Source organism: Danio aesculapii, chromosome 25 (assembly GCF_903798145.1).
Source record: "Danio aesculapii chromosome 25, fDanAes4.1, whole genome shotgun sequence".
Classification (NCBI taxonomy): Eukaryota; Metazoa; Chordata; class Actinopteri; order Cypriniformes; family Danionidae; genus Danio; species Danio aesculapii.
In genome coordinates, this window is record NC_079459.1 from 31,819,969 (window position 1) to 31,847,814 (window position 27,846).

The following is a 27,846-nucleotide window of genomic DNA, read 5'->3' on the forward strand; positions in this document are numbered from 1 at the left end:
TCATGAGTTGTTGTTTTTTTTTTACTTTTTAAGAACAGTAACCTACTACTGTTACCTTTTAAAAGCACATTTTAATTTCCATGTTGACCTTTTAAATTTTTTTTATACATATAAGCACAGTACATTGTTAATGTTCAAACTATTTATAATGTTTAAAGTGGCTGACACTAATACCTATTCTTAATAACAGGATTAATCTGCATCATTTTTGAACTGTACAGAGCTGTAGCTGCTTTACTGGGCCTACTACGCTACTGTATTTCAATACTGCTCATTATGGTGGTACTTGGAGGGACAATTTTTTCTGAGGTACTTGATGAAAAAAAAGGTTTGAGAACCACTCTAGAATACACAAGATGCGTCACTCGTATAGTTTTGAATGGTCAATATGGCAAATGAAGAAGCCTATCATCGATATAGACTGATGATTCTCCAGGGGAGAAGCTCAGACAAGTCATGTTCTTTTACGACAGTTTTTGGTGTCAACAAATGCGCTGGAATCTCAGCGAATACTTGCTTCACAGACATAATAAATATATCCACGTAAAGCTTGAAATCTGTACTTTTAAACGAACCAACTACACTTGGAAACAAAAGTTTTTTGGTTTTGTAATCTGTGTAAAACAGTGACATCACATGATCACATGACAGCAGCAGCTACTCAAACGCCCAACGACTTGTAAACAAATAGTCGCTGTCCCTTCTGGAGGAGATTCACCATCAAGACTAAGTTGTGGACTACTTCAGAAGAGTAGCGAGATCTGATGATCAATATCCAGAGGATGATCATGTGTAGAACGGCCATAAATGAGGTTGGTGTCGTGATCTCGTTCCTTTGTGCATTAGCTTGAATCTGAAAAAAAATGTCAATTTGGTTTGATTCCAAGGTTTAGAAACGAAAATTATGAGACAGTTGTTGTTCAATTTAATTGATGATTCCAAATATGTAATGTTATAGTAAGCTTGGCAAGTTTGTTTGTCTTGGCAACTTGGTAGTTTTGGAGAATTGAATGTTTCTCCATGCAGACAGAATGCCTAAGCATACAGACCGAGAGGCGTTCAAAGATGGCTGTCGAGTGAAATTACTTTTCTTAAAGGGACTTTCAAGAGTTCACACTTAACTCACGATTTATACATAGCTTGTTTGGCGTGCTGTCCCGGGAGAGAGCCCTGAGCTCAAGGGATCCCAGGGCTCCCTCCTTTCACAGGGCGAGGGGAGACTGAGCTCAGGTCGATCTGAAACTCCCCCGTTGCTGAGGCCAAGGTGAACTTCCTGAGAGTAAGACATTGGAAAAAAGATTTAGGCTTATTTAATCTATAATACAGAGAACATTTGGATGGTAGGAGGAAACCGGGGAACCCGGGGGAAACCCACGCGGACACGGGGAGAACATGCAAACTCCGCACAGAAACACACTAGATGGCCCAGTGAAGACCCAAAGCTATTGGTATTCTTGCTGTGAGGCAACAGTGCTAGTCACCGGGCCACCGTCCCGCCCATTCTGGATAAATTGGAAGAAAGGGGAGGAGGGGGGTTTCTTCCAGACGGAGATAGTTGTAGAAAGGAAATGAGGATATATATAGTGACTTGGGATCCTTTGATTGGAGGATCATGATTAGCTAATGTAGACCAGCTGGGTCAATCATGAGAACATGCTCCTCTCGAAATTAGTTTAAAATTAAACTTCACTTATTATTACTTAGATTACTACTAAAATTAAACTCAACATTAAATATTTCCAGATAAATAAATAAATAATTAAATTAATAAATAAACTAATTTGTTTAGATTCAGACCATATAAATTGTTTGCAACTACTTAAAAGTAAGTAGTAAATACAATAAACTATTAAATGAAATGTACTTTTTTCTGGGGGTGGGGGTTAATAAAGACAGAAAAGGAAATCACAACTTTCACAGGGTCCTGGACTTCACACTAGTAAGAAAAAAGCAAGATGGTGAAAGAAGAGTTGAGAAAACACACGGTGAAGGACTCGAAAAGACACAGGGTGGAAATCTGGGAAAGAAAGAGGCGAGAGAAGAAACCCGAGCTGTGACAAAACAAGCAGAGACAAGATAAAGACGTGAGAAAAGAAACAAGATGAAGGAAAGAGGAGACGACGTGAGATGTGAAAACAATGGCAGTGGAGACGAGCGAGATATAAATTGAAAAAGACAAGATCAACCGAAATGAGACAAAACGCCAAAAATGACGAGAAACTGGAATAAAACCAGCACAGTCAAAATAAATACCCAGCAGCCACACAACATCATAGTTTGTTAATATTAGATTAGATTTAGGTCGAGATGTCAGGTGACCAAAAATTAAATGTCTAGCCAGAGTCTAAGGACAATGTTATTTTGATGTCCAATAATGACGTCAAATGATGTTGATGATTGGTTGATTTTAGGTTGTCTTGGTAAGTGACCAAAATCCAACGTTGAGCCAACAAATACTGACATTTATTCGTCAGGTCATGGCAAAGAAAATCCAACGTCTGATAGGCATCATAGTGGTAATGTCATAACGTCAAGCTGTAACATCATTAGATGTTGATATATGGTTGATTTTAGGTTGAGTTGGAAAGTGACCAATATCCAACGTCGAGTTAACATCTTCAACCAACGTCATATTGACGTCAAATACTGACATTTATTTGTCAGGTATGGCAACCAAAATCCAATGTCTGATAAACGTCTTAGTGGTAACATCCACATAACATTAAGCTGTAACATCATTAGACGTTGATATTTGATTGATTTAAGGTTGTGTTAGAAAGTGACCAAAATACAATGTCGAGAAAACATCAACCAGCATCATATTGATGTCAAATACCGACATTTATACCTCAGGTATGGCAACCAAAATCCAATGTTTAATAAACATCACAGTGGTAACGTTCACACAACATCAAGCTGTAACATCATTAGACGTTGATATTTGGTTGATTTTAGGTTGTGTTGGAAAATGACCAGTATCCAACATCAAGCCAACATCTTTAACAAACATCATACTGACGTCAAATAATGACGTTTATTCATCTGGTATGGCAACCAAAATCCAACGTCTGCTAGATGTCATAGTGGTAACGTCCATATAACGTCAAGCTGTAACATCAGATGTTGATATTAGGTTGATTTTAGGTTGTGTTGGAAAGTGACCAAAATCATTTCGAGCCAACATCTTAATGCAACGTCATATTGACGTCAAATACTGGCATTTATTTATCAGGTATGGCAACCAAAATCCAACATCTGATAGATGTCATAGTGGTAACGTCCATACAACGTCAAGCTGTAACATCAATAAACGTTGATATTTGGTTGATTTTAGGTTGGATGTTAGACAATGACGTTGGCCTAATGTTCTGACGTCAACCTGATTTTCATTTCCAAAACAAAATGCAACGTCCCCATGGCGTTGTGATAACGTCAATCTGACCTCATGTTGACGTTCTGCTGTGTATATGCAAGAAAAGATGAGAAATCAACATTACAATATGTGAAAATGAGAGCTGAAATGAGAAATGAAGAGATAAAGAGGCACAAAATGAGACCAGAAAGCCACAAAATGATGAGATGATCAGAGACAGGACAAAGAAATGAGAAAAAAGGAGAGATGAGTCGATTAAATGTGACAGAGAAAACAATGTGCTGAGACGAGTGAGAAATGAAAAAGACTTTAAAAGAAAAGAGATTAAATGAGAACCAAAGATCCACAAAAAGCAAGAAATGAGAGTGTGATGAAACAAGGACACAAGAGAAAACATGAGAAACTAATGTAAAACTAGACGATAAACCAGATGAGATGAGAAAACATGAAATGAGGGAACAAAAGACGAAACTCTGAGAAGCAACAGGATGTGAAAACAAGAGAAAATAAGACGAGATGAAGTGAGAAGAGGTTAGATGAAATGTGAAAACGAGATAAAAAAGGAATTGGAAGAAATGGGATGAGATTAAAATGTGAAAAATGAGAGAAGAGGACGAATGTGAAAGAACTAGAAGAGAAAAGAAGAGATGAAATGAGACCTGAAGACCTCAAGAATGAAACAAGAGAAGAAAAACTGAGACAAAACTAGGAGGTCACAAATTTGGTCATATCAAAATACTGACAAAAACTACAGCGAAATTACTGCATTTGCACTAATTGATGGTGGCTAATGTGGCTAATTTTAGCGGCTAATGTGGCTAAAAACGTTTTGTTTTTTTCTTTCGCCGGTAAGTCATTCCAAGAATCATGATGATTAATGTTGGTGGGTTTACGTATATCACAGCCTTATTTTTAATCAATGGAGATGTGGGAGTGATATCAACGCTTTAATGGCAAGGTAAGCCGCTTATAGTTGTTAGCAGCTACACAAAAGTGTTTCAGGTTATATAATGTGATTTCTGAGAAAACTGAGAGATTCTGGATGAACCTATAGGTTCATCAGCCTATAGGTGGAGAACATGCAAACTCCACACAGGAACGCCAACTGGCCCTGCTGGGACTCGAACCATCGAACCTGCTAACTACTGAGCTCTGTATTCAAAAGCAGAAATAACTCTAAACAAGTCCATAAGTGAGTAAATGATGACAGACTTCTCATTTTTGATTGAACTATCCCTCAATTCCAGTTGTCGAATTGACACGACAAACATACAAATAAGAGCAAGACAAAACAAGAAACGAACAACAAGCTAAGTTAAACAGTCAAGGACAGACAATAATGAGACAAAAGTCAGATAAGACAGGAGAAGAGCATAGCAGCAAAAGAGAGCGCAGATGGGAAGAGAATGAGAGATGAGAGGAGAAAACGAGTGTCTAAAGGAGCCAAAGCGGAGCAGATGGAGAAGAAGTAAAGTAGAAACGCAGCTCGGTCTCACTCATCTGCTGCTAGTGGTTTATTGATCGTAGACAGCGAGTCTCAAAGTCATTTATCACCGGCTCCTCAAGCCCCGTATGTGTGTGTGTGAGAGAGATAACTCTTCTGATAGCGGCCATAGCATCCATTATTCCCCACAATGGGCCGTGCCTGGACCTGCCCGACAGCTTGACACACACACACACACACACACACACACACACACACACACACACACACACACACACACACACGCACACACACACACACACACACACACAAGCACATACACATACACACAGCGACAAACGGCCTCTTTCTGAAAATAATAAATAAATAACAGCATGTATTGTTTCCCAGGCTTGGCCGAACAGCGAGAGCGAAGCTGCTTCAGTGCTGATAGCAGAGCAGAAGCCTGAAATACGGCCAGAACACTGGAAAGTGCTGAGGCTGTGCATGTGTGTGTGTGTTTACACGCTCAGGTTATAGTACATCACATCGAGCCAAGCTCGCGGAGACAAAGATGGATTAAAGTTGCAAAGGAAAAGTCAAAACGCACTCGATTTGCTTACTTAATACACAAACTTGAGTTTGATTGTGAACGACTCAGCACAGGTTTTGTTCCGTCTTTGTAATCTTTTACTACAGTCTAGAAATGACTTCCAATAAGCAAACTGATATAATTCTGTTCAGTTGATGTGGTGATCAATTATTTCTGAATTTGTGATAGATACACCACAAGTTATCGGATGGATGGATCTATGGATGGACAGACGGGTTGGTGGGTGGGTGGATGGATGAATGGGTGGTTGGATGAGATTTGTCTTTACTGATGAATGAACGAATGAATGAATGAATGGAGGAATGGATGGATGGATGGATGGATGGATGGATGGATGGATGGATGGATGGAAGAGATTTGACATTCATTAATGGATGGATGGATGGGATTTGACATGGATGGATATATGGATGGGTGAATAGATGGATGGACAGGATTTGACATGGATGGATGGATGGATGGACGGCAGACAGGATTTGACAAGGATGGATGGACGGAGGGGACTTGAAATACATGGATAGATGAACAAACCGATTTGACATACTTGGATGGTTGGATGGGTGGATGGATGGATGGGCGGACAGACAAACGAAATTTGACACGCATGGATGAAGAGACGGGATTTGACATGGATGGATGAATGAATGGATGGATGGACAGATGAGATTTGACATGGATGGATGGATGGACGGACGGACGGACGGGATTAGACATGGACGGATGGACAGATGAGATTTGACATGGATGGATGGATGGATGGACGGACAGACGGGATTAGACATGGATGGATGTATGGATGGATGGGATTTGACCTGCATAGATGGATGGATGGACAGAAGGACGGATGGGATTTGACCTGCATGGATGGATGGATGGACAGACAGGATTTGACATGAATGGATGGATGGAGGGGACCTGAAATACATGGCTAGATGGACGTACAAGATTTGACATACTTGGATGGATGGACGGAAGGATGGACGGACAGACAAACTGGATTTGACACGCATGGATGAATGGACGGATGGACGGAATTTGACATAGATGGATGGACGGACAGACGGACAGACAGGATTTGACATCGATGGATGGTTGGACAGACGGATGGCTGAGATTTGACATGAATGGATGAACATGACAGAACAGAACAGGGATTTGACATGGATGGATAGATGAATGGATGGATGGACGGCCAGGATTTGACATGGATGGATGGACGGACGTACGGGATTTGACATGGATGGATGCCATGACGGGATTTGACATGGATGGATGGATGGACTGACAGATGAGATTTGACCTGCGTGGATGGATGGACGGACGGGATTTGACATGGATGGATGGATGGACAGACGGACAGACAGACAGAAGCACGGACAGCATTTGAGAAAGACAAATGGATGGACGGATGGATGGATGGACGGACAGCTGGGATTTGACATGGATGGATGGATGGGATTTGACAAACATGGTGGGATGGATGGATGGATGGATGAATGGATGGATGGACGGCCAGGATTTGACATGGATGGATGCCATGACGGGATTTGACATGGATGGATGGATGGACTGACAGATGAGATTTGACCTGCGTGGATGGATGGACGGACGGGATTTGACATGGATGGATGGATGGACAGACGGACAGACAGACAGAAGCACGGACAGCATTTGAGAAAGACAAATGGATGGACGGATGGATGGATGGACGGACAGCTGGGATTTGACATGGATGGATGGATGGGATTTGACAAACATGGTGGGATGGATGGATGGACGAATGGATGGATGGACAGACAAGTGGGATTTAACATGCATGGATTGATTGACGGACAAACAGACAGTATTTGACATGAACGGACAGATGGATTGATGGATGAACGGACAGGATTTGACATGAATAGACGGACGGACGGATGGATGGATGGACGGACAGGATTTGACATGGATGAATGGATGGATGGACATACGGACGGATGGCCAGGATTTGACATGGATGGATGGACCGATGGGATTTAACATTCAAGGATGGAAGGCCGGACAGGATTTGACATGGATGTAAAATTCCTGATGGATGGACAGTTCACCAATTGCCAAACATTGCCTATTCCCTAAATAGAAATAGTACCTAAGACAGATTTCTGCTCTACGCCGCAAGTTGTGTTATAGATAGATATGTTCACCATTTTCTCAATATATTGCCTATTCCTATTTGCACAACATCCGAAGTGTACTGGTCGGCGTTACTGTCTCTTGTCCTGTCATGTCTGTCCTGTCTTATTTGCACTAAATGTTGCACAGACCACACTTTGCGCTCTTAATCTGATTTTTATTTTAGCTCATCTTATCTTATTTTAGTTCATTCTTCTTCATTTTTATAGTAGTGTGTAGTCCTGTGTTATGTTGTCAATTTATGTTGTTTTCATGTAGCACCTTGGTCCTGGAGGAACATTGTATCGCTTCACTGTGTACTGCACTGTAAACTGTTGAAATGACAATAAAGCTGACTTGACTTGACTCCTTAAGTAGCTACAATATGTTAAAACAGCGATGCATCTCTTTGATGACTTCTTCTGAGATTGCTATAAACACAATACACCCAGTCACACTGGTGGTCAGTTGTCGTAAATGATTAACTTATGCACAAAGGACATGAAGTAAAAAGTAAGTAAATAAACTTAAATTGCATTTCACGTGAGCTGATTTCAGTCACTTTGAAAAGGCAGTCTAGCGTTCTGTCGTCCTCCACTAGGCTGACTAATCAAACCCACAGCTCAGAGCTAGAGCGAGACCGCCAGGAAGATTAAACAAGGTGGGAAAATGATGAACATTTAAAGCGATCAGACACATTCTCGTTTTCCTTCCAGCAGCTCGTCCCGCTGCGATCCAGAAGCCTGATGTGTGTCAGGATGAATAAAGGTCACGCGGGAACCTAACCAAGTGCTGCATTGCCATTTCGGCTACAAACATCGGACGGGCCGCCAAGCCGGCACTCGTCTGCCAAAAAGATGAAGAGTGCATCTGAAATCAACTATATTCCTACCTTACAGTCTGTTGGCCCAGAGGAAGAGGAGGAGGAGGAGGAGTGGAAAACCTGGAATAGAAATACAGTGTGAATCAGTAGAAGTCTTGCATTTGAATACAAAGACCTTAATGTTTTTATGACAAGCAAATTTGTGAGGTATTACTGTACGACTGAATTCAATATACTGTGGAGATCAGAATTAGTAAACAACCAACAAATTCCGACATTGTGAAGACACAACTTTCTCTGATTTTAATTCATCACAACAGAAGTTCAATCAATCATTTTCTTTTTCCGCTTAGTCCCTTTATACATGAGGGGTCGCCACAGCAGAATGAACCGCCAACTTATCCAGCATATAATTGTTAAATGTCGAAGTAATAATACTAAAATAAAAAAGTACATTTTAAACGTTTTATATTTATTCATTTATTGCTTACAATATTATTACACTATTAATATTAATTATTTATTTCAATATTATTATTATTTATTTATTTTTTGTGTGATTAATATTGCTATATTATATTTTTAAAGTATTAAATATGGTTTTATTATCATTATTATTAACACTATTATTATTATAATTACTATTATTATTATTATTATCATTATCATCATCATCATCATCATCATCAACATCATCATTTTATTTTTAATAATTATAATTATAATAATGATAATTATGATTATGACGATTAATATTATTATTATATTCTAAATTATTATTCTTATTATTTGTTTCACTTTTAAATGATTGTTATTACTTTCATATTATATATTTAATATTATTTAAATTAATTAATTTAAATTTTATTATTATTATTATTATTATTACTACTACTACTACAACTACTACTACTATTATATTTTTATATAATTAATATTATTATTTTATTTTTAAAATATAATTATTATTATTATTATTATTATTATTATTATTACCTTATTATTATTAATTTTGTTTTTAAATATGATTTTTGTTATTATTTATTTTATATTATTAATATTATTATTTTACTACTACTACTATTATTATTATGATTATGGTTATTATTCATTATTATTATATATTTTATATTACTAATATTGTTATTTATATTATTATTATTATTATTATCATTAATTTTATTTTTAAATCAAGTGTTCTCTACTTATAATCTCCACTACATACAGTTGAAGTCAGAATTATTAAACCCCTTGAACTATTAGCCCCTTGAATTATTAGCCCCTTGTTTATTTTTTTCCCCAATTTCTGTTTAATGGAGAGATGATTTTCTCAGCATATTTCTAAACATAATAGTTTTAATAACTCATTTCTAATAACTGATTTATTTTATCTTTGCCATGATGACAGTAAATAATATTTGACTAGATATTTTTCAAGACACTTCTCTACAGCTTAAAGTGACATTTAAAGGCTTAACTAGGTTAATTAGGTTAACTAGGCAGGTTAGGGTAATTAGGCAAATTATTGTATAATGATGGTTTGTTCTATAGACTAAAGAAAAAACCTTAAAGGGGCTAATCATTTTGAGTTTAAAATGGTTTTTAAAAATTAAAAACAGCTTTTATTCTAGCTGAAATAAAACAAATAAGACTTTCTCCAGAAGAAAAAATATTATCAGACATACTGTGAAAATATTTTTTCTTGCTCTGTTATGTAAATATTTAAAAAAGAAAAAAAATCAAAGGGGGGCTAATAATTCTGGCTTCAATTGTATTCTCAAAAATCAAAAACCCTTTGGATAATTTTTTTCATGTTTTTTGTGGATACTGAATGACATTATTTACTCACCCTAATCATTCTTTAGTGATCTACCCATTGAATATCTTATGCTATTTAGCTTCAAGTCAAATTTGTATCTCGCCAAACATTGACAAACTAAAAGCAGCGGACGGATATGTGAAAAAACAGATAAATACAAGGTAAAACAAATCAAGTGGAAAAAAAAGTTCTCTCACACCATATGCGCCATTGATTTCCTATTCTCTTGGAAACATTTAATGAGCTTAAGCGAAAAAGAAAGAGATGAGGAGAAAACAGATAAAAACCTCGCAGAAATTTTTCCCTGAGAGCAAATCATTCAGGAAGACAAGAAGGTGCTTAGCAGAGGAACAGGTGTTGGATGTGACGATTTCCACACTGGAACCAGAGCCAAAAAAAAACCCAGCAGGAGTGCGTCAACAAGGAGCAAAGCTGGACCGCATCTGTCTGCAAGTCATTCCCAGAGCATCAACACATCACAATAATACAGCATGAAAAGAGCCACAGCAGTATGACTCTTTAAATATTACGCGGTGGGAATCACTAAAAGCAAACCACAGCTGCGAGAAACGTACACAAAACATCTGCATTATGTTTATGTATGAATCACTACAATGAATTACAGAAATTAACTTTGTAAACACACAAAAGTACAAGATATAACTTACATAATGCAAATTACAGACAGGGCCATAAGTCATAATAGAAGTCAAAATTCTTCCTTTCTTTCTTTCTATCTATCTATAACTTGTGGTGTACCACAGGGATCTGTCTTAGGTCCAAAACGTTCATCCGTCAATCCATCCATACTGTATATCCATATATCTATCCACAACTTGTGGTGTACCCCAGGGATCTGCCTTCGGTTCAAAACATCCGACCGTCCGTCTGTCCATCCATCCATCCATTCATCTACAACCTGTGGTGTACTACAGGGAACTGTTTTAGGTCCAAAATGTCCATCCATCCATCAATCTATCTGTCTACAACTTTAGGTGTAACCGAGGAATCTGCCTTAGGTCCAAAACATCCATTAATCCATCCATCTATCCATCTGTCTATCGATCCATCTATCTATCTTGTGGTCCAAAACATTCAACCGTCCACCCGTCAATCTATCTATAAGTTGTGGTGTACCACAGGGATCGGTCCATAATGTCCACGCATCTGTCCATCAATCCGTCTGTCCGTCAATCCATCCATCCATCCATCCATCCATCCATCCATCTGGCCATCTATCTACAGTTAGGTCCATAAATATTTGGACATATTTTGGACACCCTAATAATGGCTTGCTTTACTGATATTGACAGCTCTTTGGATCTTATCTTGACAGTTGACAGCAACAGATTCCAAATGCAAATAGCACACTTGAAATGAACTCTGGACCTTTTATCTACTCATTGTAATTGGGATAATAAGGGAATAATACACACCTGGCCATAGAACAGCTTAGAAGCCAATTACCCAATTACTTTTGGACCCTTAACAAGTGAGAGGCACATGTGAAAACTGTTGTAACTGTTCACCTGATTTGGATGTAAAGACCCTCAAATTAAAGCTGACAGCCTGCAGTTAAAGCACATCTTATTCGTTTCATTTCAAATCCATTGTGTTGGTGTAGAGCACATAATGTTAAAATTGTGACGATGTCCAAATGTTTATGGACCTATCTGTATCTATCTATAACTTGTGGTGTACTGCAGGGATCTGTCTTAGGTCCAAAGCGTCCGTCCATCCATCCATCCATCCATCCATCCATCCATCCATCCATCCATCCATCCATCCATCTATCTATCTATCTATCCATCTATCTATCTATCTATCTATCTATCTATCTATCTATCTATCTATCTATCTATCTATCTATCTATCTATCTATCTATCTATCTATCTATCTATCTATCACGGATGTGGTATAACATGTGGTATACCGCAAGGATCTGTCTTAGATCCAAAACAGCCATCCGTTCGTCTGTCCTTTAATCCATCAATCAATCCATCAGTCCATAAATCTATCCATCCATCTATCTATCTATCTTGTGGTCCAAAACATCCATCCGTCCACCCGTCCATCCATCCATCCATCCATCTTTCGCATAACTTGCGGGGTACCACAGGGATCAGTCTTAGGTCCAAATGTTTTTAGGACATAGGCAATAATGCTAGAAATTGGTAAAAGTCTGTGTTTGCTGTTTGACTATCCAACAAAATTATATCTCATCAGCATCAGATACATAGTCAAAATTAGTTATTAATAGATATCGATATGAAAATACAATACTATAATGAAAGAAAGATCCAATAATAAGAAATTATAAAAGGCAAAATTATGACATACCAAAATTAATCAAAATCTTAATGAAACTGAAGGTCGAAATCAAGGCATACCAAGTGGAAATTTAGTAAATAAAAATGATGGTAGTGAAAATTATGAAATATATGAACTCCTAATAGTGAAATTAAAAAGTCAAGCTTTTAACATACCAAGTCAAAATTATATGATACAAAGTCAAAATTATAGCATAAGATATAAATGAGAGTTTTAAAAAAAATTATGATCACTAGAAATTATGACATACCAAAATGATGACAATCATAATAATGAAACAAAGTCGAAAGAATAAAGACGTTAGGGGTCAGATTTAACGTCTTTTGCATGCGCAAACCGAAAGAACGCTGGTGAAAGCAAACCGACGCATGCGTGCATAAAACCATTACCGTGCGCCTTACACGCGCAGCTCTGCTTCCAGTGTGAATACCGGTTGTTTACATGCACGCCGATAAAATACACACCGCTTATGCACTGTGAAACCGAAGTAACTTTTGTGCAGAGTTGTCAGCACGCAGCTAGCTTTGCAAGTGGGTAAAACTAAAGTTATAATATGATGATGATCTTCTTTTGACTAAGCATTGCATTGAAGCTGAAAGGAGAGATGATGAATCAGGGAGGTAAGACTTAATAACATAAATTCTCGGCCATGAGTCGGGTTCAAGACAACAGATAATTACATAAAACATACTTTTTTGTAGCCTATTCTATTTATTTTTGAAATGTCTTTAACATTCCTGCCAAAGATTTCTTAAGAGATTTCTGTTACTTATTTAGATAGTAATAATCAGATTTATATTGATTTATAGTAAATAATTAAAATATATCGTCACCTTAGAATTATAAGGTTCTATCTGACATTTTTGTCAAAATTGAGTTATTGACATATTCTAATTAAATAACAACTTATTTACATTATGGGGTGTATTTTTTATAAGTTAATTACATTTTAAGACTTTTTATTTAAAAAAAATGTTACACACATACTGTTTGCTATGGAATGCAAAAACTTTGAAGCTCAATATCTCAAAATCATTCAGAATGCAGATAAAATCCTTTTAATTCCAAGGTGATGATATGTTTTTGGGTAGTGGAGCATGGCCATTGTCTAGCAACGCCCCTGGGGGTTACTTCAATAACTATATGATGGTATAATTGATGACTGCAGCAAAAAAAGGCAAGAAAGGTCCAGATGTAGTGAATTACATTTCAGTTTGCTTGTATGCTGTCAGAATTGTTTGTTTGAGACAATTACATGTGTTCCAATGGGAGTAATAAAAGTAATAAAATTACTTTTTTTTTTTTTTTACGATAGGGGGTGGGGGGGTAGTTGGATATGGGGTGGTTCACCCAGGGTGCTATTTCAACTACAACCGCCACTGGATACTGTAGTTCATAATTGTATGAGAAATATTTTCTAAAATTATTTAATTTTTGAAGTCAGATAATATAATTTGAAGTTAAATATAACGTTAAACTCATGACACACTAATTATAAACTTATTATTAAAATTACAATTAAAAGTCATAGTTATGTCAAAATTATGTCATAAAACATAGTCAAGCCAATAATTTCAAACTTGACTGTATAAAAAAAGTCTAAATTATGGACATTATTATAAATAATGCTGATTATTATGACATGTTATCACTTAAAATTTCTTCTTATAATTATAAATAATATATATATATATGTCATATATTATAATTTTTTGTTTTGTTCGTTATTATTTTTTTAAGTCATAACGAGACAAAAGTTTGAATTATAACATATCAAGTTATAATTATGAGATAAAAAAAGTTACAATTAGTAGCTACTAAGTCCTAATTGAGACAAATCACATGTAATTATGGCATGGCAATAAATAATTGAGGTTTACTTGAACTGTTTATCCACTCAATAAATCCCAATGCCAAAAAACAAACACAAAAATAGGTAGAATTCCGACATTTCCAAGCCAAGGTTTTTTATTTTGAATATTTAAAGATTACAACATTAGGTAAACAGCTTGGTGAAATGATCCTTTGTCTCACCCAGAGCATGACATATCAATGTTTCCATTTAAAAAAACCAACACAGACAATCGTTACATGTCCACTGATGCCCTAATCGACGAGCTGCCGAGAGCTTGTTTTTAGCAGTGAAAACGATTTCAAACGTTACAGAGCCATTAGAGAGGCAGATTGTGAGTAATGTGAGATTCGGACGATCTCCTAAAACGCTGCCCCATTAGCTCCAGCAGTGCAAAAGAGAGAGAAATCTGCAGCCATTACAGCGTCCCCCAGGGCTCGGTATTGGGCCCAGTGCTGGATTTCAGCGCTGTGCAGTATTGCTTCATCCTTTCATTTCGCAGCCCCAGTGGAATCTCAGCCGTGTCGTGCTAAACGTTATCAATCAGCTAACAGCAGCCTGTTTAAAAATCACTCAAGGCTCACGTTTTGGCATTAAAAGCTGCCAATGCAAATGCTAAACAAATACGGTTTCAATCTGGTTCTTATCTACAAGCGTCAAGCTGTCTATAGTGAAAGATCTCAACTGGCGTGGGGTTGTGGGAACATTACTTTTACACACAGAATTCAATGTTAACAATATTTAATACAGTTCGATATGGCAATGTACACTTTCGCAATAGTCACAAGATATGCAATGCTGAACTATAGCCTGAATTATAGTTATGAGTCTGAATTATAGTTGACCAGAAGTATTTTGAATTGTATTTATTACTGTATTTATACGGAATTTATGCGATTTATGCAACAACAACAACAAAAAAGGTTCTCTAACTTTTTTTGTCTTATTTCTAGTCCAAATATCTACATTTCAAAGCGAAAACAAGATTATTTTACTTCCCCAACTGCAGATCATTTTACTTGTTTTCAAGAGTTCACACTTAGCTGATGATTGATTATAACGCTTGTTTGGCATGCTGTCCTGGGAGAGAGCCCTGAGCTCATAAGAACCTCGAGCCCGGGGCTCCGTCCCGTTTGTAAGGTGAGAGGGGAGTTTGAGCTTAGGTGGTCTCGAGAACTCACCCGCCTTATTATATGGCTACTGGAAATGAGGAATTGCTGATAAAGAGCTCAATTCACCCATGTCATATGTCTTTGGACTGTGGGAGGCAACCGGAGAACCCAGGGGAAACCCATGCGGGTACAGGGAGAACATGTAAACATGTAAAAATTGAAAAAATATTTTTACATGATCTAACAATTTAAATATTTGGAAATCGTATCAAAATCACTATTTTGCACGATTATCCCTGCAGTATGCCATTTGAACCAATCATAACGCAAAGGAGACTGAGCTTAATGACAATAGCCTGCATAAACAAGGATGATGATTTCAGCACCAGAGGACAAAAAAAAGTCAACATCTGTCGTGTGAGATTACTGTGGATACAGGAAAGCCAATATATCACACAACCAGGTAGTTTGTAAGTCCTGACAGTCACATATCGCATCTAAAGCACATGCGTGGAATGAGCAAGGTGCATCAATTCCTTCAGCATTTCAATGCGCTTTGTGCTTTCATTCCTTTGTCATCGCTAGCCGACCATCAACCCTTTTTCTCAAAAGATGACAATTAACAAAGCATTGCTGCAGCTCTGATACAAGTTTTATTCATGGAGAAAGTTAAAAAACACTGGGTGTTTGGGTGTTCTGTGTTTGTCTGAAGTAATTATCCTACTGAAAAAACTGCTTAAAACCAGCCTAAGCTAGATAGCTGGTTTTAGCTGGTCAACCAGCCTAGTTTTAAAGGGGTTTTGGCCATTTCCAGGCTATTTTCCAGCCATTTCCTGCCTGGTCTTAGCTGGTCAGGCTGGGAGATGACCAGCTAAAACCAGCTTGACCAGCCCAGACAAAATCAGCTATGTCTAGCTTAATCCAGGCTGGTTTAAGCTGGTCATTTTGGCAGTCTGACCAGCTAAGACCAGGCTGGGAATGGCTGGAAACCAGCCTGGAAATGGCCAAAACCCTTTAAAACCAGACTGGTCGACAAGCTAAAACCAGCCTAGGCTGGTTTAAGCTGTTTTTTCAGCAGGGTAGTCCACCCAAATGTGCATATTCCATACAAAATATGAAGCTGCCTGCTTGCGCATTCTGAAAAGTTAAGATGTTTTTCAACTGGGAGCGCCTGAAGTCCGCAAGTTATTTTCATAAACAGCGTGGATGTGAATGCATCTGAATGTTCTGATTGGCTGGATCAGACGTCTCACGTCAGTGTTTTCTATGCGTGAACACGCTCTTTCCGGCAATTTTCCTTCCCTGTTCACACAGATCAGCATTTCCAGTAAATTACCAGTAATGTTACAACTTCTCTTTCTGGAAAGTTGGCGAAACTAATTTACTCGTGTTTTCAAAAAGGGCCTGTTGCCGGTAATTTTCCAGAAAGGTCTGTATGTGTGTAAGTGGCTGAAGCAGAAGTAAGAAAAGTATTTTTTGCATTGTCATTATTCAATTTTCGTACCTGAATACTGATAGACTCCAGTCAAATACTGCTATTCAAACTGTATTAATATCACAATATTTATCACAGAAAAATAAAATATTGCAATATCAGATTTTCCAATATCATGCAGCCCTAGTTCAAAAGTTTAATGTCAGTTTGTTTACGTATACTGTAAAACAGTATGAGATCACATGAGAGCGTAGTAGTGTATAAAGCACTGCATTTATTAATTAGCATGCTTGTTTTCCATTCTCGAACAAAGGACTGGTTGTGTGGCTAATAAGCTAAAAGCTTAATAAGCCAATTGGTTGGCCTGTTTTTTCCTGCAGCCTCCATGTTGAGTGTTTCTCTCATTAATTTTTCATTGAATGGTCTGTTTCCTCTTCATACTCTCTCCAGCTGTGAAGAAGACTTTGATTTTGGTTTGTTCATGTCAGCGTAGTGTTAGCAGGTGTCCCAGCAGCCCTGCTGAATTATCCTTCATGAGCCAGTGAAGTGTCTGTCGAGCTAGCATGAGCCTACGTTTTCATGCTAAGGCTGTGATGATTTATTTTGCTCAGCAGGTTTGAAGAGGTAGATAAACGGTAACGAGCAGACAGATTAAAAACAACTCATAAATGTCATAATTGTGAGATTATTAGTGCGAATTATGAAATTTAAGGAAAAAAAAATGAAAATCTCAAAATTGACATCAAAGATAAGTCGATAATTATGACATACATCATTTATAATTGAGAAAGTATGTCTTAAATTAGCTCAACTATGAAATTAAAGTCAAAATTATGACATACCAAGCCATAATTGTTAGTAAATCAAAAATGCCATACTAAATCACAACTATGAGATCAACTATTTGTCAATTATGAGATTGTCTATTAAGCTATAAATTAGATATCCGACTGTTAATTATGACTTTCTTTTGTCATAATTAAGACTTAACATGTCGAACTCGTGACATACTATGAGTATATTATGTATTAACATTGCATACTAAGTTATAGTAATCATTCAAAATTAGAACATAAATTATCACAATTGCGATAATTTTGACATTTCATAATTTATACTTTCATCTTACAATTATGATCTTATATTAAATAATAACTTTGCATACTAAGTTACAGTAATCAGTCAAAATTAGAACATAAATAATAATTCAGATAAATTAAGCTGAAAATGACGAAATAAAAAAGTCAAAATTCCGACATATCAAGCCATAATTGTAATAAATCTTATAATTATGACTCATAATGATCAATTCAGTTTTTGTAAGCAATGATGAAGATATTTAGAATTATAAGATTGAAACAATTTATTACAACACACCAAATTTCGATTTGTATGTCATGAATGTAAATTATGAGATAAAGAATCAAAATACAACACAACTGCAATAATTTGAACAATTCATAATTTATACTTTCATCTTAAGGCCCGTTCACACCAAGACACTTTTTGCTCACATTTTTCGTTCACATTTAACACCTCGTGACTAAACAAAAATCACATGATCATGCACACCAGCAAACAAAACACCACGAGCAAAAGCGTAATTTTTAAAGAAACGCCTCTTTTTTTTATTAATTTTAACGAAACTTTATTAATCAGATTGGCACTTTTGTTCACCAGTCTGGAGCTGCTGAAGTTACAGTAAACACCGTTTGGAGGAACTATAGGGCAAAACAGTAAAGGTAATCCCAGTTTCACTTTAATTGAATGAAGTGAGTAATGCGCATTTATTGTGTATGGCCATACACCCAAAGCGCTTTACAAATCATGAGAGGGGGAACTTTCCACACCACCACCAGTGTGCAGAATCCACTTGGATGATGCTACAGCAGCCACAGGACAACAGCACCAGTGCGCTCACCACACACCAGCTATTCACCTTATTCTACATGTACGAGTGGGCGCAGCCATTTGAATCTTTTTGGCTCGAAACTTCTAGTCTCATTCACTTCAGTTCATTTTTAGAGCTAAGTGGCACCTATTTTACCCCTTTTTTATGATTTAATATTATGGTTCTTCTGAGTGTGCCAGTTTAGGTTCAGTTCAAAACACAATTCAGATTTTTTTATTATAATGTGTTAAAAAGTGTTATTTTGGGGGCGTGTCCACAGGTTGCCGTTTTTAGGGGTGTGTTGCTTCACATGAAAATTAGTTACAACTTCCCGCCCAATTTAACAAGGGGGCGGAGCAAGAGCTCCCCCGCTTTGTGTTTAGCAGCAGACAGGCAGACAGAGAGAAGCAACATGAGTAAGAGGACCAGCATTCAGGCGTACATGTACAACTCGGACACAGACCAAGCAGAGAGTACAAAATCATTTGTGTCTTTGTATAGTTTTACAGCCAATTGTGTGCTGGTTTAAAGTTCTGAGCTCGTACACGGAGACTAATAACCACGCACACTGAATTAACTTTGACTGGGGCACCGGATGCGCCGCTTAGAGCCGCGACACGGCACACCAGACACACACATTCGCATGTTAATTAAATGAAAGTATTCAGATGTCACTCTGTGGCGTGGCAGAAATATAAACAGTGTCCTGAGTCGTGGCTGGACGCCGCGGACAGCTGCCGACTTGAGGTGCCAGTGTGTGTACCCTGATAGAAACCTATGTTTAGAATTCTAAAATGCATGGCGCTGCACGTTGCCGAGTGGCACTCCTGGTGTGCGACCTGCAGGCAAGTTCGTTATTTTATTTCCAATGGAGGGACGCGCACGTGAGATAATGCGCTCGCATTTTCCAGCTGCACCTAGTAAAGATGACAGGAAGCTTCTGTGAATGTGGGAAATGCAACAGCTAAAGTTTAAGGAAGACGCAATGAAAAGTACACACGTTTGCAAACCCACCTAAAGTTACAAACAATAGCAGCAATGAGAGCGATCATGTGGTGAATGTTGATCTTGTGTTGAGCCCAATAAACCTTACATTTAAAAATAGAGCAAGGGTGTTCCTTTAGTGACATCACTTGACTCACACGCTGAAAATGGCACACGTGAAACAACAAACTGAGGATATGATGATGCGCCTGTCAATCAATATTAGTGGGCGAGGGGACCGCACTCCTATGTAAAGTTGCGGTCGATCTCAAAACCGCTCTAATTGGTCCACCGTGTTCTGTTGTTAAATTGAAAAAAGCACTAGGTGTGCTTTATATCACCCAAATATGACGGTCTATACACTATACCTACCACACATGTCTGTCCAAACAGCTTAAAAGTAGATTTTTCACCATAGGTGCCCTTTAAAAACCAGCTTGGTTCTACTACTTGACGTTGCAAACTGATATGTTCTTATTATATTATTCTGCTTTGTCTGTATATATACACACTTGTTTGTAGAGTAATAGTTTGACCGGTTTATTTTTCCTTTATTTCTCCCACAGGGCGACTGAATCAGAAGTCTGAAACAAAAATCGTAAAAACAAGCACCCTTCCACATTGAAGAATAAGGTCAATAGGGGAGTGGAGAGACAATGATAGACATCTTGCTGACGCTAACGGGAGCGAAAAGCGTCCCACTGTGTGCAAGCCTTTATGCAACTATGATGCTCAATCCTGAACTCATAGAATTTTGAAAAACCTTCAAAACTATGCCACACTGGAACATCATCTCATAATTATGACTTATTTTTGTTTGTGTAAGTAATTATATTAAGATATTTAGAAATTATGAGATAGGATGCTTCAATTATGACTTTTTATCTCATAATTTCCATTCATGACATGCCAAGTCAGTCACAATTACAACAAAAAGTTGAAACTCAAAGTTTTTATCGAACAAAATATATAAAAAAACGTGACAACTAGAGGTTGACAGCGCCTCGATGGTAGGAATGAATTCGGCGAGAGAAAAAGTGCATCAAAACAGCAGGTTAATATTGCGGTGGGCTGAATGTGGGCTGAATGCCGCTCTACAGGAATCTCTCGCTGCAGGGTGAGCGTTCCCCCCTGCTGTGGGATCATGCATTTACATGAAGCTCCGGTGTATATAGTGTCTGGGCGGAAAAGTCACTTGGCACAAGGCTTTCATATCCCTTCAAACGGATGCCCTTTTTTTACCCCCCTCGCTAGCTCGCCGTCAGAAATCCTCTCAGATTTACTCTCAGGGCATCGGCTCACGGCTACAAATACACTCAAGACATTTATTCAGGATCGAGAGCAGAGAAATAGTGTCTGCGCTTAAGCAAACCATGACTCTTTGCTTCTGTTCTGGTTTGGGTTTTTCTCTCTCTCTGCTTTTATAAATATCTGCACGCTTGCATTCACAGACCCCAAGCTGTGAATCGCAAATTCACTCGACATTCAGTTGAGTAGCAAGGTTTGATCCCTTTTTTCACTTGCCTTTCTCACCTTATAATTTCTCTATCTCTCTCTATCACACACACACTCACTTGACTTTCTTTAGTAGGGAGTCTCCTGTGGTTTTCCATGTTTGCCTTCAGAAAGCATTAGGTTTTGTTATCTCTTCTGTATAATTCCCTTCATTACATCATTAAAAGCCGCTCTTCGTCTTCCTCGCATCATTTCGCACATTTGGGTCTTTGAGGTTGACGTCTTTTTTTTCTTAATCAGTGTTTTTGTCTAGTGTTTCTCTCAGCTTTGAAGATAAACGTTTTTCAAATAAATTTTATGTTGAATTTATGTTGGGTTGGGTTTTATTTTTGTCATCCAAGAGTGTAATTATAATTAACGGATGTAATACATGTGTTGTGAGGTGTAAAAAAAACAAATACTGACAACAAGATTTTAAAAAAAATAAGTGAAAATTGATATGCTAAGTCAAACTTGAGATGAACTGGAATTGATGTAAAAAGTAGACGATGTTATATTTATGATGACAATGAAGATCAATGGAGATTAGACAAAAGGCTGAAATGTAATAATAATAATAATAATAATAATAATAACAACAACAACAACAACATTATGAGATACAACGTCAAATTATCACATTTTTTTATCTCATAATTATAATTTAGTATACAAAAATGTAAATGTTACTTCATGATTTTGATTTATGGTTGGATTATTAACAAATGTCTGTAAATTAAAGCCAATACAGAGAGAAAACTACTATAGGCCTGTGTAAATCTACCAGGTTGCTTTGACACTAGCACAAACTGTCAATATAATGCTTTTAATGTTTTAAAATGGGTTAATTATCCCGGACGAGCCCCCAAAATGTTACAACCCCTGATGTTGGTCTAGGGTAATGGGGCTTGACATTTAAAGAACAATTAAAGTGAACACATATATTCATATATAGATAACTTTATATATATATATATATTTTCCCAATATCGGTTTAACGGAGAGAAGATTTTCTCAACATTTCTAAACATAATAGTTTAATAACTCATTTATATGAACTGATTTATTTTATCTTTGTCCTGATGACAGTAAATAATATTTGTCTAGATATTTTCAAGACACTTCTATACAGCTTAAAGTGACATTTAAAGGCTAACTAGGTTAATTAGGTTAACTAGGCAGGTTAGGGTAATTAGGCAAGTTACTGTATAACGATGGTTTGTTCTGTACACTATCGAAAAATAATATAGCTTTAAGAGGCTAATAATTTTGACCTTAAAATGGATTTTAAAAATTTTAAACTTCTAGACGAAATAAAACAAATAAGACTTTCTCCAGAAGAAAATATTATCAGACATAGTGTGAAAATTTACTTTCTCTGTTAAACATCTTTTGGGAAATATAAAAAAAAACTAAAATAAAAAAATAAATCAAAGAGGGCTCTTTGTGTGTGTGTGTGTGTGTATATATATATATATATATATATATATATATATATATATATATATATATATATATATATATATATATATATATATATATATATATATATATATATATATATACACTCCCCAGAAAAGTAGAACTAACTAAATAAAAACAAAATGAATAAACACACGTAGAGGTCTTACGAGTATCCTACCTATCCTACTCTTTCTATCCAAAAGTACAAAGGGTGCGTTCGCCCCTAACTTAATGTACTAAACACAAGAGATGATTGACAAGTGAACTGACCAATGAACAGACCTGGGAAAATGAAAGCAGACACGAGAGAACAGAACGAGAGAGAGAAAGAGAGAGAGAGAAAAAGAGAGAGAGAGAGAGAGAGAGAGAGAGAGAGAGAGAGAATAGATAACAGGGCACAAGCACAAGCATGTAACACTTAGTATGCCATAATTCTATTCAGCACATAATTTTGATCATTCATATTAATGACAAAGTATATCAAAATCCAAAATTGCAACATTATCAATTTGATTTTTGACAGTAATTGTATAACATCTCATAATTAATATAGCTTTGTATTTCATGAGTTTTCATATGTTTGACTTTATGTCTCATAACTTTAATTTAGCTCAATTATCACTTAGTATTAGGGATGTCCCGAATAGATTTTTTTGCCCTTGAGTCCATCATTTGATTTTGAGTATCCACCGATACCAAAACCTGATCCAATACTTCTATAATACATAAAAAAAGAATAAAGAAGAGCGAAGAAACAGATCCAGAATGCTCCTTATTCTTTATTTAATTCACCTTATTTTAACATTCAACAACTCTGTTAACACACAGAGCCCTTCTGTGAGATAGCTTGAACAATCAAGTAATAAATTACATCAATTCTTCACTCTTGACTTTAGTGCAACAGTAAATATAAAAAATCTAATATAAAAACAAAGAGCACCTCAACTTAAAATACTCGGCAGGCAATAAAAAGTTTACATCTCTCACAGTTTGCTATGGCAATGTTGTCATCATCAGCTTTTAATACCCCCAGACCGCAGACATACTCGCGCTTTCCGCTTCAAGCTGCTTCCGTGTTCTACTTTACCAGCATTTAACCAATAGCGTCTCTGCAACAAAGTGATGTCATGCCACACGCGTTGCTGTTTCTGTGGGAAATCAAGAAAGAGGTCTAACTCTGTGCCACCGCATAACTATAGATGTGTTCAAAAATAATCAGAATATATATATGCATATATTTATGCATATATATTTGAGTCATGATCAGGAGGTAACGTCCGATTCATGAGTCTGAAACCATGTGATCGGGCCCGATTGGATCTGGACATCCCTACTTATGCCATAATTTTATTCAGCACGTCATTTTGATAATTAATACTTATAACAAAGCATATCAAAATCCAAAATTTCACCATTATGAACACAATGAGATGTTAAAGCTTTGTATTTCATGAGTTTGTCATAGGTTTGACTGTATATCTCATAATTTTGTTTTAGCTCAATTATGATTTGGTTTGTCTCAATATTTACTTTTTCTCAAAATTCTGTCTTAGTATCTCATAAATTTGAATAACTCTAACTCTAAATTGAAATTATGGTCAGCGCAATAGCCTAGTGCAGGGGTCTCGAACTCAGTTTGGCAGGGGGCCAATTCAGAGACTGATAATGATAGGAGGGCCGTCTTATTATCCGGAAGTGATTCTTGTGATCGTGTGAAATGAAGACCGGGGTGGAGGGAGGATATGATCAGTACCATGCAGAGACTTTCCAAGTGACATGTGCTGGGAATACTGAAAAGTGTGTGTATGTGTTTGTGTGTGTGTGGGGGCGTGGGAGATGGGGGTGCTGGATGGTCACGAGCTGAAGAGTGGGGGGATGGGGTTGCGAGAAATGATCACGATAAAATCGTTAAGTAAACATGCTAAGATGGACGCGAGCTGAATAGGGCGGGGTGACAGTTGCGAACTGAAGCGCGGGGGGCACTTATTATTTCATTTTTGAAGGACACTTTATCCAAGAGAAAAAAGGGCATGTGCACTGCTCAGGTTTAGCCCTATGTGCACATGAAGGGGGGTTAGGTCGTTGTGGGCCAGAGGAAGGAGGAGGGCAGGTTGTGAATGACCAGCGGGCTGGCAGTTTGAGACCCTTGGCCTTGTGGTTAGAGTGCTGACATATGGTGCAGTAGCACTTCAGAGTGTCCTGAGTTCGAATCCCGGCTCGCGGACATTTCCCGTCCCTACCCCCATTTCTCCCCCACTTTGCTTCCTGTCTGAAATAATGTCCTATCCACTTAATAAAGGCCAAAAATAAATCGTTTAAAAAATTCTGACATGTAATAACTTGGATTTTTATCTAATTATTTATTTTGTTTAGTAAAACAAAAACTGAAAAACAAGATTTAAATAAAACATAAAAAGCTCAAATAAGCACAAATTCGAGCAAATGAGATTAAAAAAGCTATTAGCATTATCTCGATTATAAATAAGCATGTCAAAATCTAAATAATGACATTCAAAATCCTAATTATGAGATTAAAAAGTCTAAATCATCACACAGATATATCAGATATTATCCACACATCTCCCCAAGGCAATTACCAAGACGTTCACCAACTAGCTCACCAAAATAATGACATACTGACAGTCAGAAACACAATAACCTGAAGCAAACAAACCTCCCTCCAGACTCGCCACATCGGCTGCCAAAGAGCTCAATAATGGTTTTGAGGGGTTTCTAGCACTCATTAGCAGTCCGCTAGTGGTGGAACGTGAAGATAAGCGCCGGATCGGTGGCCTGCGACATGCTGCTCTTTATCTGATGGACTCATCGAGCGCCTATCAATACACAAGCCAGACAAATCAGCGAGACCAACACCTGTTCGATCAGATGATGATGACCTGCAGGACGGCTAGCCAGACAGGCAATAAATGCACAAAGCAAAAGACGAGGCCAGTAGCATGCTAAAGTTCATGCTACGACATGAAACCCGTTCAGGATAAACTGCACAGAATGTCAACTTAATCCGAAAACTCCACTTTTTAGGAAATTTTACAACTCGATTCCCCTTGAGTTTTACCATTTTTTAATACATTCAGCCGATATACATTACCATACAAAAGTCTTGTCATCTAACCCAGTTGTAAGAGCAACAAATAATTACTTGACTTCTAGTTGATCTATTTTCTGATGAATCATCTGTTGAACTGCATCCTAATCATCTCAAATAATGCAGAAGACCTACTAGAACCCACATGGATGCAAGATTCTCATAGATATCAGTCAAATTTGGTAAAGGAAAAATCATGGTTTGGGGTTACATTCAGTATGGGGGCATGCGAGAGTTCTGCAGAGTGGATGGTGACATCAACAGCCTGAGGTATCAAGAATTTGTGCTGCCCATTACATTACAAACCACAGGAGAGGGCAAACTCTTCAGCAGGATAGCGCTCCTTCTCATACTTCAGTCTCCACATCAAAGTTCCTGAAAGCAAAGAAGATCAAGGTGCTGCAGGATTGGTCAGCCCAGTCACCAGACATGAACATTATTAAGCATGTATGAGGCAAGATGGAGAAGGAGGCATTGAGATGAATCCAAAGAATCTTGATGAACTCTGGGAGTCCTGCAAAACGCTTTCTTTGCCAGATGACTTTAATAATGAGTGATTTGAGTCATTGCAGAGATGTATGGATGCAGTCCTCCAAGCTCATGATGGAGTCAGACACAATATTCATTCGGTTTCCACTGCACCATGACTTTATATTCTATACTGGACATTATTTCTGTAAAGTGACAAGACTTTTGTCTAAGCAAAGTCAGACCTTACTGTCCTAATAAATAATTAAATATCAAGACATAATCATATTTTATTTTGGTCAAATAAGAGTAATCTAGAGGCCTTTGCCTTTCATATAAGCCACGTATGATATCAAATGATCAACTAAAAGTTATTATTTGTTGTTCCTAAATCTTCGATAGGCGACAAGACTTTTTTCAAGTAGTGTTCGTGTCTGGTGGGAGCACGTTTAGCTAAGCTTAGCATAAATCATTGAATCGGATTGGACCATTAGCATCGCATTTTAAAAAAAGACAAAAGAGTTAGTTTTTTTTCTGTTTAAAGCTAGACTCTTAGTTACATCGTGTACTATGAGGAACATTGAAAAGATGCTATTTTCTAGACTAATATGGCTTGGAACTATACTTGATTATACGACAGCAACATTTCTTGATTATATCTCCTGATTAGAGAAAAGTCTCTAGCCATTTTGGCTTAGAAATAAGCAACTTTTAATTTCCCTCAGTCTTAGTACACAATGGAACTCCAAAAAAGTCAAGCTTTTATTAGGACAATTACCCAAACTTGGAAAAAATGTCTCTTTGGTCATTTTTGAGTGCGATGCTAATGGTCTAATCCAATTCAATGATCTATGCTAAGCTAAACGTGCACTTGCTAGACCCGAAGATTGCTGAATGTATTCAAAAATGGTTCAACTCAACTGTTTATCTCTAGGAAAGATGCAAAATCAGCCTGTTTCCAAAGCGGAGTGTCTCTTTAAAGTGTCTACTGAGGTTTCAGAATGAGCTTTTGAATGTGTGATTATCCATTTTGCAATATATGTCACTGTAAAGGAGCTGGTAGCAAACGCTTAATTCCCAACAGCTACCTCTAACATGTTAAAGTTTAGTTCCAGCCCTGTTTAAGCAGACTCTCCTGTCATCTTCAATCTGAACCGTAGGACCTTGATTAGGACAGGTGTTTGATTAGCGGTGGAACTAAACTCTGCAGATAGAAGCGCCGCGGTCCAATTTGCATAACATTGCCCTGAAATAGAATAATAACAAGGCTATGTTCAGAACAGCTCGCCATACAGTGTATTTACAGTGCATGATATGCAAATTTTGTAGATGCATTGTGTATCAGAAGCTTAAATTGCATGCTAATGAAGTTAGCGAAGTGCTAACACTTAAATCAAGGTTGTATATGCAATGTGTAGTGTCAGTGACAAACTTTTTATGGTAATGAATTTAACTAATTTGACATTACAAAACAATATGTGATGAGGTAATTTAGCTAAATGCTAA

General features: G+C 37.2%; 1 protein-coding gene across 1 annotated transcript in view; it reads right to left on the bottom strand.

Annotated features, from left to right (window-relative positions):
- Positions 1–27,846, bottom strand: part of plxnb2b (plexin b2b) — a 327,932-nt gene that overhangs the window by 231,105 nt on the left and 68,981 nt on the right. The window contains exon 2 of the mRNA XM_056451371.1: positions 8,453–8,503. The gene's annotated coding sequence lies outside the window, so the exon portion shown is untranslated. The remainder of the gene's footprint in view (positions 1–8,452; positions 8,504–27,846) is intronic.